The following is a 16507-nucleotide window of genomic DNA, read 5'->3' on the forward strand; positions in this document are numbered from 1 at the left end:
TCTCTCCGGAGTTGTTCACGCAGTGGGAGCTCAAATGCATGCTCGGGAGTCCTGGAGATGTTTAGAAGTTTAAGCAAAGTGCGGGCTAATGATGTCCTTAAACTTTGATCCAATCAGGAAACGGGCAATAAACAGCTAAGACTTCGCCTTCCATCCTTCAGCGTATTTATGGTGGATGATATGTCCTTCAATAAGGACAATGCTATTTTATAAGACAAATCGGTGTAAGATTTCTTAGAGGCAATCTGCAATTTAAAAGTCCAAACTTTTATGTACCAATCACAGATTCCCTTTTTAATGTTACAGTATATTTAACATAAGATAGGTTTGAAGTGTCTATCACCCATTTACCTGACAAAGCCATCACTGACCAAAAGCTTAGCAAATAAAACTCTGAAATTGCATCTGAAGTGTGCAGAAACCTATCAACTTTGCCATCGACACAAAATCCATTACTATCCAAATTACAGTGATTAATTATGCTTTTATCGCCAAAGATGGGATGTGCGTTTGAAAAACCATGTGCAGCCATATGACCTTGTGTCCAAATAAAAACACTATTATTCAATGATGTCTGGAATGATTTAAATGGTAATGGTCATTAGAGAAACAACTGAGGTTTGGAACAGCCAGTCCTTTTAGCCCTATATAAGAACAGTTGCCTATATGGTAATGTGTAAACATTGACGTGAACATCAAGCATTGATATGCCATGAACAATTAATGGATCAGGTGTTGTGTGGAGACAGGTGGTATTTTGGCAACAACACCTGCTACAATATCACTAACATTGAGACTTACGTACATGTGCTAGCCTAATGGGCCTGTTGTCCACGAGCACCTTAAGAATGGTTTACGGGAACACATTTATGTTAGAAGGTGGAGTAGAAAGTTCCCTCACCAAATGGTGAAAGTGGTCGCTGAGTGTCCAGGCACAGCATTCCCTAAGCCCTGACTTGGGAACAGCTCCAGTATTCCGCCTCTTTTAACCCTCACATGGAGTATAGAAACTCCAGAGCTGTCCCTAGGGTCAGTGTTCCAGCTACAGCTGCATTCATGTGCTACAATGAGATTTGTACTTCAGGTGTACCTTTTGTGATGCCAAAACCCTCCAGGCCTTTGGGTGTGTGCATGTGATCTCCCATTTCAGCACACCTAAGCCCATTTACTCCCAGACAAGCCTGACCAATCTATCTGTTCTGTGGTGGGCTGTGGTTGATACACTGGCATGGCCCGGCTCCAAGCTAATATGAAGCATGTCTGAATCAGACAGTTGAATGTGGTAATGAAAGACGTTCTGCTTTCTGTATTATTCTGTTATCACTAAGGCATTTTACTGGAATGAAGTGAAATCCATTCTGTGAAATTGTCCTAATATACATGGTTGAATTCGGGGTAAACTTTGAACATTGAGATACTAAAGACATGATAGATCAGAAGCATAGTATATAAAGGAGGCAAAGAGACTGGGTTTTATGTCAGAAGTTAATGGTTCTGTAATGTGTTGGGTGGACAGGAGGAAGTCACAGGATTGCTATAGAGGAAGTGGATGGACATCTGTGGATTAGGTGAAGGAGGGGTTGAGGTCGGGAGGTCGGGTCAGATCCCCTGAAGGGAGAAATTACAGTTTATTATCCTATTACCCTCTTCCTGTCGAACCATAAAATGTAAGGGTTAGCGAGGAGCAGGGGTGCCTAAAGTGGAATATATATGTAGTGGTGGAAACATGTCTTTGTCTGAATACAGCGGTGTCAACCCTTTGGGAAGAATTAAACTTAGTTAAGCTTCTCTAGTGTCTGTGAGTTATTTACTCTGAAAAATTAGAACCTAACAAATGGCGCTGCAAGCATGTGTCATGACGTTGCCCTCTTTGGGTACTGCGAGCACCCCTCCCTCTGCACCAGCCCTTTTCTATGCACCATCCCCCTACACCCCTGTCTCCTGTGGTCAGAGAGAGGTCGTAAATTCCTGGATGAGATTATCTCCTCATGGCCACCGTATATAGAGAGAGTGAATTTTCTTCCACCTTTCTTCCAACAAAGGAATTTCTTCCACCTCACAGAACTGGAGAAGTTATAAAAGATTGGCGAAGAATCCAGCTATGAACTGGTCCATTTGGTACCATTTTGTGAAACTCATGGGAGACAATACGGCCACATTACCATAACGCTGTTTATACAATAGCCTCAGATATGAGGCTTACATCTAATTGTTGTACAGGATGAATGAGGAAAGATTAAACTATTTGTGAAATTATGTAATACTATGTAATGATGTAATGTGAGAGAATTGTATTTCTGTGTAACGTTTCACTTAAGTCACTAGCACGCCCCCATGAACACAGTTAGGACCTGGCGTCATGAGAAAGCCTTTTTCTGCTCTTCTGAATAAAACCCCACCTTGAGAATTTCTCAACAGACCATGTTTCTCTCAATTACGAGAGGACAAAGGTTTGAGACCAGACTGCTGAATCTTTTAACCATACCATGTGGTTAAACTCTTAGACTATCGATACCGACAGAATAAGAACAAGTCTTTGATATGAATTACTCGTCTGTAGCTAGGAATTCGGTATCATTGAACGCGAAGACCGACAACCGCCGAAACATCTATACTATAAAGACATTAATGAATGTCACTCTGAACTATTCATTCTAACCACGAGAGAGAGAGCGGACAGACTCCAACAGAAATGAACTTTTCAACGGAGATCCCGACGCCACACTGAGCGTAAAAATATATATTGATTGCAATTATTCCCGAATGAGTGAGCGTTCATGTGAAAAGGATTAGCATTTCAATTTTTATAATTATCAACTTTGTAGTGTCTCATCTCAGTTGACCCCCACTTCCCTTTTTGTCCCCCAAGCCGCGATACCGGTTTATCCCACTAGGGAAACTCCGTTATAATTTCCTTAACTATCTACTGTTTGTTTATGCATTTCTGTGAATGACTTAGTTAGTATAAAAAATGATTTAAGACAATTGATGTATGGATGACTCATAGTGAAGACTGGGTTTGTGAAGATAACCAACAATTTACGACGTTTGGAATGAGACTAACGTGAGGTAAAGAATAATTCATTAATCAGAAGACTATTGATCAGATATGAAAATATCTGAAAAGTTGTATGAGGAAAATTATGACTTTGAATATTTTCCTTGGTCCCCCGACTTCCTAGTTAATTAGTTACATGATTAATCAGTTTAGTCACGTAATAATAATTACAGAGTGTTATTTGATAAATAGGTCTTCAATAGGTCTTTTTAATGATGCCAAAGACCCAACACATTGTTCTCCACGATTTGTTGTCAAACCAAAAGTCCAGATCAGTGGAGCAGAGCTGGCAACAAACAAGGTAGGCAAGTTCCTATATCTGTTTCCACTCATTTTGAGGAGATGAGAATCGTAGGCGGAACATTATAGGATACGGACCTGGAGAGCCTGAGTCTTGCGACAAAGCTGAACGATGAATTATGCCGATGCTGTCTTATCCTGTGTGTGTCTTGGCTATAAAGCTTCTCAGTTGAAATGTGGAAGGGACTCTCAGAGAATTCATTGATAGACACTGAATTGATCTGAGAGTCACAGGGTTGTGATAGAGCTCATATAATTAAAGATGGACTTTGATAACTAACTCTGACTTGTGTGTGGTTTGATCTCATGATTTGGTAAATAGAGGAAATTTCCACGACAACCATGTCTCACTATGTGTCAAATAAAGTGTTACCTTATAAATATAATGACAAGAGCACACACAATCTATCTTCATCATGTGCAGTAGCCCTAGATACAGCCCTGTCATTTGTTGAAGGCAGCCAATCCAAACGTTTCAGAAAATAGCCACTTCCACCATTTTTTGGGATCTTTATTCAAGAAGTTGTAGTCACCTCCAAAGTAACTATGTTCCCCTTGAAAAACTGTTATATTCCACAAAGCAGAGTTAAAACTATAGTTATCCGTGGTCCGGTGTGTGTTTGTGTTCTTGCATATGTATGCATTTAAGCGAAGGGTAGACATGTCAAAGGGAAGTCTATTTCATTTGCATTTCCCTTACAGCTAGTGGTTTTCATACACCAGTCCCTCAGGGTGTGCTCTCAAAAGTAGTGAAATACGTTTCAATGGTGAGGTTGAGGCTGATAATGACCAGGTCATCCTTATTACTGACTGACTAAGGTAGGCAAAGCGTTGAGCTGTGCCCTCAATCCACTGAAAAGTAGAGGGATCAAAACAACTGTTTTTTCCTGACTCAGCAAAAAAAAGCAGACAATCAAGAGTTACTGGCACACAGTAAATCAATAAAACATTTGATAGCTAATGTTATTGTAAGATTTCTGAGTACATTTAATTTATTGGTTGAAAATGCCATTCTGGTGGGCTCAGTATGACACCAATAAGGTTCTGTAGAAACTCTAAACCGTTGGACAAGCCACCACATTTGGAGCTTATAAAAAGGAAGACTGACTCTGCACAAATGGGCGGCAGGGTAGCCTAGTGGTTAGAGCATTGGACTAGTAACCGGAAGATTACAAGTTCAAAACCCCCAAGCTGATAAGGTACAAATCTATCGTTCTGCCCCTGAACAGGCAGTTAACCCACTGTTCCCAGGCTGTCATTGAAAATAAGAATTTGTTTTTAACTGACTTGCCTAGTTAAATAAAGGTTAAAAAAAAGTGGTGGGTAGTGTCTAGCGTTCTTGGGAGATCTGTCTGAAGATGACCCTACCATGGATGGACATTGGACAGATTGCTACAGTCTTGCAAATTTTGATCAACCAAAATTAGACTGGCAGAGGTAAGGCAAAGACAAACTCCAGTCACATACTGACAGATTCAACAGTGTGTGACAACCTTAAAAAGATCTATCAAGGGGTATTTTTCATAGCTTTCAAGAATATTTAGAGAGGCTATAATAGAGCAATGGTGCCATTTCAAAAGCTCATGTCTTACTCATATTACATCCCGGCTCAGGCAGCTTTACTCTGAAGACAAATTGTGAATTTGTTTAATGTTGGGAGGCCTGTTTAAAAGCTGTACATCATTACCAGTTTTAAGACTATGCACATAACGAATGGTGGCTTCTCCATAATCCCACCTCTGGAGCAAGGTAAAGGCTTGGTCTACTTTCCATACGGACTACATTGCATGTGTACAACAGATTCCACAACACTTAATATATCAGCTAACCACATCATATGAAATAGCAATCTGATGCCCAACTGTGCAGTCAATGACGTGGTTGATGCAATGCAACACCTGCAATGTAGTCAGTCTAGAACGCGGGGATCACTTGAGAAATGGTACAGACAGGGGAAATTATGGGAGATTGTGTGGTCTCATGGGACCTTGCCGAGTCAGATCTCATAAACTCTGGTCATGTAAATCTTTGTGTTCACATGTTGCATCTTCTCAAATCGATTGACTTTGAACAAGGACCGGAGAAGAGGAAAGGAAACCAGACACAGTATGTTTGTTTTTTTATTCTGAAAAATTAGAACCTTACGGACACGAGAGAAGCTTAACCAAGTTTAATTCTTCCCATAGGGTCGACACAGCTGTATTCAGACAATGTGTATATATAGTATATAAATATATATTCTCCACTTTTGGCACCCCTCCGTCTCTCCAATCCTTACATGTTATGGTTGGACAGGAAGAGGGTAATATGATAAACTTTAATAAAAAGTTAGGTAAGACATGATCTCATGTCTTCCTTCACATAGAAACTATAATCTCTATCAACCACTTATCGATCGAACTGAGACTATACACCGCTAGGTGAAAGTTCCATTCCTGCCTCTTTCCGGAGGATTTGTTGTTGCTCTTTTGAAAATGATGCAAATGCTTGCCTGGCAGCATTTTTCTCTGAATACAGCAGGCTCCATACCCACTTTACACTCCCTTTTCCAATGACCAATAGCCCCACACCTAAACAGGACTCTGTCTCCCTACGCTTTGATGCTTTTCCACTATGTTTTTGTCTTATATTGGCCATTGAAACTATAGTTACTGATTTTCCCTATGGCCCTATTAACCCCTTGCACGTCTGCGAAGTGAGGGGAATTATATTCCACTCTCAACACATCCTGCTCTATTTCATCCACTATCCCCGCAATTACCGTTTTGAGCACAGGGTTCAAACCTGCCATCAAAGCAGAAGCGCAAATTGCATCAATACACTCCCGTTCTGTCTTTCTGTGGCAGTGTACTGGTACTCATTCCGGGTTTATCGTGAAGCATTTTTTGTTGATAGAATGCTGACATCAAAACGCTGGTATATTGAGCTTTTGATGTCTTTGTGCCAAGTCATAATTGCCTCCCTGAATTCTTTATTTGATTTGCATTCTCAGAAGGAAAATGTTGCTAAATTTTTCCCATATTTGAACCGAATCGTTAGAATGCTGGTGCGCTTCTTTCAGCGCCACCATGGCTTTATTAAAACCCTCTAGCTCCATATTACAGGGAGAAACGGGTCTGTTTTGTTGCCCTATCAATAGTTATCATTCCCTAACCTCTCACAATTGTGTTCAGTGTGTTTTGGATTTCTTCACCCCCGTCTATAATGCAAACCTTCTTAACTATTTTCTAAGATAGCACTACACAATTCCCCAGATAATAATTAATTGGTCACGTGTCAGTCTATCTAGAGGATAGCGAAGGAGTCAGGCGCAGGACACAGGTAAGAGTAAAACCACTGTATTTACTCCATCCGAGAACGGAACAAAAATCCAGTTATAAAACAAATACAAAACAGGATACGAACTCCAACACAAGACAATCACGCAAAAAACAGAAAGGGAAACTAGAGTGTTAAATAAGGAATATAAATCATGAGATGGAACCAGGTGTGTAAAACAGAAAAAACAAAAGGAAAAATGAAACGTGGATTGGTGGCAGCTCGAAAGCCGGTGAGGTCGACATACCGCCCGAACAAGGAGAGGGAACAACCTCGGTGGAAGTCGTGACATCACGGCGCTTAATACCTTGTATTCGAACCGATACCATAGCGTCTGCAAATGTATTACTGGAGAATATAGAGGACTTAATGTCCTATTCCAGTACTTCCCCAAATATCACTATTGTTCACAATCCACATAATCTCTCATGGCTCCCTCTCTCCATAGGGCATAAACCAACCTCTCTCCGTATTGCTACTGCTACTACACGTAAATCAAAACAGTGTTCGAATATCTTATTTTTCCTTTTTGTTAAAACTTGTTAGGGCTAGAGTCCTTTTATTCAGAATTTCCGCCTGACTGACGTGCCCAAAGAAAACTGCCAGTTACTCAGGCCCAGAAGCCAGGATATGCAGTTAATTGGTACCATTGGATAGAAAATACTTTGAAGATGTAGAAATAATGTATGAGACTATAACACAATTGATATGGTGGGAGGAAATCCATGAAAAACCAACCGGAATGTTTTTTTTGAGATCCCATGCGTCTACAGTGGAAAGCTATGGGTCCTATGCAACTCCAGTTCCCAGATTGCAATTCCTATGGCTTCCACTAGATGTCAACAGTCTTTGATGAAGGTTTCAGGCTTGTTACTTCCTAAATGAGAAAGAATTTAAAGTTTTGATCCAGGGAGTCACAGTTGAAAATCAGTCTGTGGGTGTGCACTTGCTAATTTTACTTTTCTATTGAACATACTTCTTTCCGTATGAAATATTATTGTTAGGGTACCTGACTGAGGATTGGATAGAAACGTAGTTTGATTTGTTTTAACAAAGTTTAGCGGTAGCTGTTTTGATTCCTCTGTCTGCGTGTTGAACTCAAATCGATGGCGCCAACCAAACAGACTTTTTGGGATATAAAGAAGGATTTTATCTAACAAAATGACCATGCATGTTGTAGCTGGGTCCATTTGGATTGCAAATCAGAGGAAGATTTTCAAAAAGTAAGTGATTATTTAATCGCTATTTGTGATTTTATGAAGCCTGTGCTGGTTGAAATATATAATGTGTGGGGCACCGTCCTCAAACAATCGCATGGCATGCTTTCGCTGTAAAGCCTCTTAACAAAATCGGACAATGCAGTTACAGTGCCTTGCGAAAGTATTCAGCCCCTTTACTTTCAGTGCAGCAAACTCTCTCCAGAAGTTCAGTGAGGATCTCTGAATGATCCAATGATGATAAATACAATCCACCTGTGTGTAATCAAGTCGCCGTATAAATGCACCTGCACTGTGATAGTCTCAGAGGTCCGTTAAAAGCTCAGAGAGCATCATGAAGAACAAGGAACACACCAGGCAGGTCCGAGATACTGTTGTGAAGAAGTTTAAAGCCGGATTTGGATACAAAAAGATTTCCCAAGCTTTAAACATCCCAAGGAGCACTGTGCAAGCGATAATATTGAAATGGAAGGAGTATCAGACCACTGCAAATCTACCAAGACCTGGCCGTCCCTCTAAACTTTCAGCTCATACAAGGAGAAGACTGATCAGAGATGCAGCCAAGAGGCCCATGATCACTCTGGATGAACTGCAGAGATCTACAGCTGAGGTGGGAGACTCTGTCCATAGGACAACAATCAGTCGTATATTGCACAAATCTGGCCTTTATGGAAGAGTGTCAAGAAGAAAGCCATTTCTTAAAGATATCCATAAAAAGTGTTGTTGAAAGTTTGCCACAAGCCACCTGGGAGACACACCAAACATGTGGAAGAAGCTGCTCTGGTCAGATGAAACCAAAATTGAACTTTTTGGCAACAATGCAAAACGTTATGTTTGGCGTAAAAGCAACACAGCTCATCACCCTGACCACACCATCCCCACTGTCAAACATGGTGGTGGCAGCATCATGGTTTGGACCTGCTTTTCTTCAGCAGGGACAGGGAAGATGGATGGAGCCAAATACAGGACCATTCTGGAAGAACCTGATGGAGTCTGCAAAAGACCTGAGACTGGGACAGAGATTTGTCTTCCAACAAGACAATGATCCAAAACATAAAGCAAAATCTACAATGGAATGGTTCAAAAATAAACATATCCAGGTGTTAGAATGGCCAATTCAAAGTCCAGACCTGAATCCAATCGAGAATCTGTGGAAAGAACTGAAAACTGCTGTTCACAAATGCTCTCCATCCAACCTCACTGAGCTCGAGCTGTTTTGCAAGGAGGAATGGGAAAAAATTTCAGTCTCTCGATGTGCAAAACTGAGAGACATACCCCAAGCGACTTACAGCAGTAATCGCAGCAAAAGGTGGCGCTACATAGTATTAACTTAAGGGGGCTGAATAATTTTGCACGCCCAATTTTTCAGTTTTTGATTTGTTAAAAAAGTTTGAAATATCCAATAAATGTCGTTCCACTTCATGATTGTGTCCCACTTGTTGTTGATTCTTCACAAAAAATTAAAGTTTTATATCTTTGTGTTTGAAGCCTGAAATGTGGCAAAAGTTCAAGGGGGCCGAATACTTTCGCAAGGCACTGTAGATTAACAATAATTATAAGCTTTCAACCGATATATGACATTTGTGTGTACCTAGATGTTTAATATCCATAATTTTTATGATTATTTATATGAATTGCGCGCCCTCCAACTTCACCAGAAATTGTCGACAGGTGTCCTGCTGACGGGACGTCTAGCCCTAATTAACTCCACAGCTTCTAGAACTCTTGTCTTACAAAAACTCACTGCAACTGGGACTTTTGTCCCTTTTACATATATTTCGCAGGGCAATACCCCGACTAGGGACCTATCCTAAAACGGAATCTACCATCCCCTGTATTCACTCCTGGCTCTCGCAGAGAAAAACCTCCACTCAGAACCTACCCTCCACTTATATTAGCCTGTATCTCACAGAGGAAAACCTCCACTCGGGACCTATCCTTATGAAACATACCCTACACCATATTTTTTATCTAGATCTCGCAGAGGAAAACATCCACTCGGGACATATCCTTATGGAACCTACCCTATACCAGATATTTAAGACCAGTAGCATTCCTCAGTGATTCAAATTTGTCTTATCACTCAAAGTCAAATCCTCAATTTAACACACATCAATATTAGCAGATTTACTTACATTCAGTATAATTATAATACAGATCAGTATCAATGCATTCTTAATCTAAATTACTACAATTTACATGGTGTAGACCTCTTCAATCAACCTGATACCACAAGTATAAACAATTTAATGGCACAGTTGACCAACCCCCCTCTCAGGCACTGCATCTTCTGGCGTCTTTCATTTTTCTTCAGATAGCTTTACAGTTCAAAGTGGACGGCCCATGATAATGTCCCAATTTTAATGTCTCATCTTTACCACTCATGTCTTGTCCATTTGTCAACCAATATACCAGCATCATAAGAAAATGTTAGAACAGATCTTTCTCCATGATCACTCCAAGTGGACTCTCACAGTATGAGAGAAACATGAAAGAAAAGCAGTTGATAGCTTAGATCTGATACTGTACACCAATTTCTGGCTTGGTTCTTTTCTCTCGGTAGAAGTGGTTTGGAAAGCCTCCAATGCCTTTGTCACTCTTCTTCAGCCAGAGAGGGGGTTTTGAGGTACACACACCATTCGGTCCAATTATCTCTTCCATGCATTAAGATACCGTCTGATGTCACTTTTAATGATAACCTCGAAAAAACAGATCAGAACAACAGTTTAGTTCAGTTCGTTAACTACATGATAAATTATTACTTTTACCAATTATTCTTAATACACATATCTAAACATATTTCACAGAGAATATCAAAACATTCTATTGAAACTATTCTTACAAATTGGTTTATACTCCCCATCTCACTGTCAACTCCATCGTAGAGCCAAGGATCAAGAAGTTAGACCTATACCCCTCGGGAATAGAACAAAACAAACACAACAAATACAATACACTCAACAATACAATACACTCCTTCACATATCACTTAAGTTGTATAATTTCAATTCAAACCCTCAAACTGAATCCTCCCCCATGTTTTACACACATCTCTCCGTATGAGAGTAATGTAAAACAAAACTGAAAAGAAATGTAAAACAAACTTTCAGCTAACCTAATCAAATTAAAATCACTAAACTGAAAAAAAACTCCACAAAGAAAAATGATTTAACCCCTATGGTCATAGGAAAATAGACTTAAAGCAGCATACCCTTAGTTAAAAGCAATGCCCTCTTCACAGTGATCCAAAATACAAATATGGCTCAGAAACATATTTACCAATTACACAAATTATCTTGAAAGCAGTATTACAAATGGCCATAATTTCATTATCCAAATGGCTTTCCAACGCGGGTGATCAAGCCACAACGGAAAGTCATCAGAAGGTCATAGGTCATACAAAACCCTTCAATGCAGTTTTTTTCACTATATTAAACAATAATCAACTAGTTCCAACATTTTTGTATTTCCATGTTCCCAGAACATTCCTTTTTCAAAAGAATTTGCATGTGTAAAACAAAAAACTTCCAAGCCCCCTCCAATGTGGTAGTGTTTGGCCTCAATTTCACTCACTCTCCCCAAGAGTATAGTCCCTGGAAACATTCCAGAGAGAGACAGCGAAATATCAATTTTCCCGGAGAACACAAAACACTTAGTTAGTATTCATTTACACTACATCGATTCAGAAACTCAAACGTGAACTATAAACCAAACCTAATGATAATTCCACTGTACCTCAAATCATTAATCATAAGTTTTAATCACCATCAATGTATATGTATGATACAATGTTTAATTAAGTTAAATCAACTCCTAAAAAAACCTTTAAACCTGTTGAGGATCTTGGTTCCCAACTGGGAACCAGCCCTCCCACCGTCAGCTGGAATGTGGCGCATGGAACGCAAAAAATATTCTTAAAAATATTTAACCTCCACACATTAACAAGTCCAATAGCTCAAATGAAAGATAAACAACTTGTTTATATAGCCAGCAAGTCAGATTTCTAAAATGTTTTACGGCGAAAACATAGCACATATTTATGTCAAACCACCACCGAAGACACACCGAAGACCAAGCTAATTTCCATAGCCAAATTCAACAAAATAAGCAATCACCAAACGCAGGATTAAAATTAAAATAATTTCACTAACCTTTTGAAATCTTCATCAGATGACAGTAATATAACATGTTACACAGTACATTTTTTTTTTCAATAATATGCTATATATATATCCATAAATCTGTTAACAATGACGGCATGTTCAAAAAAATGCTACTCAAATGTCCGGAGAAATGACGATAGCTCCAGCATATGCCGTCAGCTAACATGGAATACACAACATAAACTTAGACTAAATATGCATGTTCTACATATATATAGAAAGATACACTTCTTCTAAATGCAATCGCTGTGTTACATTTATTTTTAACGTTACAGATTTCGTTCAATAGGCTATAATATGAGTCGGCACTCAGGAATTAGCATTTTGGCTCCTCTACTTCGGAGTCCACAGAAACCCATAATAAACACATAAATATTCCCTTACCTTTGCTGTTCTTCCATCAGTAGACCTGGAAGGGTTTATACTTACCAAAAACAGCTTTAGTTTGGAAGTCTGTGTCTTTCGGTGATCAAACACGACACATTTCGGTTGAAATGCAGCCAAAAAGTCAAGTGGGTGCGCACCAAAACATCGAAATGACATATTATATGTCGACTAAACTTGTCAAACTATGTTCAGAACACAGCGTTAGCATGTTATCTAGCTTCACAGCAATTCTCAGGACGAAGAGAAACACACGAGTCGTTTAATCAATCTTGGAACAAAGACATCACCCGAGCAGAGCGCGCATGAGAGGAGCCTGTTTTATCGCGTGACCGAAAGGTTTCGGCCCGCCAAAACTCTCGTGAGCGCGCGATTCTCACAATGAGAAGCCCCATTGAAAGCAGACATCGCGCTGAAGAGATAGAAACTGTTGCCAGGACTGTAAGTGCTTGGGAAGGGTGGGGGCGATGACGTCAAAGTTGGGCCAACTTTTATGATGACAAGAGAGAGTTTGGGAGAATGAGTGCCCTGAGAGTTCTGCTTTACATAGAGACATAATTTAAACGGTTTTAGAAGCTTTAGAGTGTTTTCTATTCAATAATAATTTTTATATGCATATATTAGCAATTTTTGACAGATTTTTTTTCTGTTTACTATGGGCACCCAATCACCCCAAAGGGGGCAGTAATCAGCCCTATCTTTAACAGGTTTTAATCAGCAATCTAATAATTTCAACCTGTTGATGTAAAAACCAATCCTGATTTTTTTTCAAACAAATCTAAAATCTTTCAAAAGTTGGCGCTGTCTCATCAGCGTAAAAATCAAAACAAACATATTGTTTTTTTCCCACTCATATCCACAAAGCTTTCATTCCCCAAAACATATGAAATTATTTTGACTATTGCGGTAACAACACTATAATTAAAATCTATGATACTCCCCCACTTAACATATTAGTTCAGTCTTCTGCCAACAGGCTCTCATACTACTCAATCCAGCAATCACCTTTAATGACCTGACATTGTTCCACATAATGGAAACATACTATAATGTTAGACAACATGAACTTTCCTGCTCAACGTTCAACGTTTTTCCTTACCTCTATCGTAAGATTAAAACCCAACTTTATAACTTCCTCTTCTCTTTGCTCTCCACACTTATGAAATGTATCCTATTTCTTATGTTTACTTATGCAAAGTATTTCAATTACTTGACTACATCACATTAATCACGCAATGATAATTAGTTTGATGGAAAACCTTAGGCTTTGTACGACATTATAAATTACATCGAGATTCCCTCTTAATTCTCTCTAACTTTATTCAGTTTATTCAATAAATCCCGCAACTTCTCTCATACTGGGAAGAAAAAATATAACATGTTCAGACCTTAAGGGCAGTTTAATTTCAAATGTTTCACCCAGACGGAGATAATCCAATATGCGTTTTATAGTTACATCGTTAGGGTAAGATAACCAAAAGTGGACACACTCTAATCAGTTTCTAGAGCTCAATTTCCCAGATTTTGTAGATTATTTTAATAGTGCTTAAAACCTCATCTTTATCAAATTATCCATTTAAGATACCAACTCAAAACCTACGTACGTCTACGAATGGGTGGTTTAAATTGTATCTAATCATTCTCAGCATTACTTTATCAAATCTCTAGTAATTGATTATACACACATACAATTTATCATAATTTCAAATAATTCACAGAATCCATATAAAACTTAAGAAATCTTAGGTACTTTAAGAACTTTAAGGATCACCCACACAGGATTGGTCAGATGTTCACACAGAACTGGTCAGACGTCCACACAGAACATCAGAACATAAAAAGGTTTGCCCACACAGAGTCAACCCTACCCCGCTCACACAGAACGGTCCGACAACTATTACCTAGTGATCCCATAACAAAATACTCACACAGAGTAACCCAGGGCATACCTGGCTAACACATTTAAAATAATTGGAATTCACCACCTCTGAGGGTCACTTAGACAATCACACAGACGCACAGAATGAGGTCCTTCTTCCAATAGGGCTTCACCAAATGCTGTGTTTTCACCTAGAATGCACAGTCCCTTTGGCCACTCACCCCGACAGACCTCACCAAATCCCCACTGTGATCAATTCAGTGTCAGGACGGCTCTTGGTCACTGGCAACCGGACAGTGGCAGAGTATCTTTTGAGTCCACAAACAGTCAGATTACTCTCCCCTGACTCGGCCCTGCTTACGCCGCCAAGGTGCCTTCCTTACAAAGGAATTCACGCTCAGAGTATACGTAACAGGCAAAATTAAAAAACTAGACTTCAAATCTGTGTGTGGTTCGCTCACATTTTTCTTTAAAAAAAACTCAGTTCGAGATGTGGTATCCACTCGGCTCGCTTCCTCTCAGATCAAAGGTTGGTCCATCTGCTTCGTTCCCGAAGTGTGGTTTCCCTAAGATCCCAAGTTTAGGGGATCCCTCGTGCACAATTTATTTACCTAGATTGTCAGGAACGGTCACCGAGTGAAGATTCACATCCCCTCCTCGTCGCCAAATGTCGTGGAAATTTCCTCTATTTACCAAATCATGAGAGCAAACCACACACAAGTCAGAGTTAGTTATCACAAAGTCCATCTATAATTATATGAGCTCCATCACAACCCTGTGACTTTCAGATCAATTCAGTGTCTATAAATTAATTCTCTGAGAGTCCCTTACACATTGCAACTGAGATCCTTTATAGCAAAGACACACATAGCCAGACAGCATTAGGCATAATTTATCATTCAGCTTTGTCTCCTAAACTATGCTCTTTTCTCAAACTCAGAACCTAAACAAATCCTCCATATCAACAGGCCATATATCAAATCCATCCTATCTTGACAAGATCACAGAGACACATTGACTGGCACACAGACATTGTGGAGCCAAGAGATCACGCTTGACCTCTCCCCTCTCTCCGGCCCAAGCAACTTAGTCTTGACAGAGAACAGATACTGCAACCCTGCCACAGTATTATACAAAAATAAACATTCTGATGAGAAGTGCTTATTACAGTACAAGGGGCAGGCAAAGAGTTGTAATACAAATCATAGTCAGGCAGGTACAGGACGGGAGGCAATCAGTAGGTCAATGCAGGCAAAGAGTCGTAATCAAAATTAGAGTCAAGCAGGTACAGGACGGCAAGCAGGATCAGAGTCAGGACAAGCAGAAAGGTCAGAACTGGATGGGGGGTGGAGACAAGACAAGTGAAACAGATCTTTGCCTGCCTTGATCAGTGACATTATTACCCTTACAACAACAAAAATGTCCTGTGATAGATTGTGTAGATTTCCATATTTTGGAATCAAAGTTTGTTAACAACATTATGATTGTAGTACAGTCGTGGGAAATAGTTTAGAGAATGACACAAATATTAATTTCCACAAAGTTCCGTCCTTCACTGTCACGTTCTGACCTGAGATCCTTTGTTTTGTATTTTGTTTTAGTATGGTCAGGGCGTGAGTTGGGTGGGTTGTCTATGTTAGTTTGTCTATGATTTTCTATTTATGTGTTTGGCCTGGTATGGTTCTCAATCAGAGGCAGCTGTCAATCGTTGTCCTTGATTGAGAACCATATTTAGGTAGCCTGTTTTGTGTTGTGGGTGTTCCTGTTTCCACGTTACGGGACTGTTTCATCGTCGGTCATTTTGTCGGTTTATTGTTCATTGTTAAAGTATTCTATTAAAATGGATAATCATCACACTGCATTTTGGTCCTCTCTTTCTCCAGACGACAAGCGTTACATTCAGTGTCTTTAGATATTTTTGTCAGACGTTACTATGGAATGCTGAAGTATAATTACAAGCATTTCATAAGTGTCAAAGGCTTTTATTGACAATTACATGAAGTTGATGCAAAGAGTCAATATTTGCAGTGTTGACCCTTCTTTTTCAAGACCTCTGCAATCTGCCCTGGCATGATGTCAATTAACTTGATGGCAGCCCATTCTTGCATAATCAATGCTTGGAGTTTGTCAGAATTTGTGGGGTTTTGTTTGTCCACCTACCTCTTGAGGATTGACCACAAGTTCTCAA

This window comes from Oncorhynchus tshawytscha, linkage group LG14 (assembly GCF_018296145.1).
Source record: "Oncorhynchus tshawytscha isolate Ot180627B linkage group LG14, Otsh_v2.0, whole genome shotgun sequence".
Classification (NCBI taxonomy): Eukaryota; Metazoa; Chordata; class Actinopteri; order Salmoniformes; family Salmonidae; genus Oncorhynchus; species Oncorhynchus tshawytscha.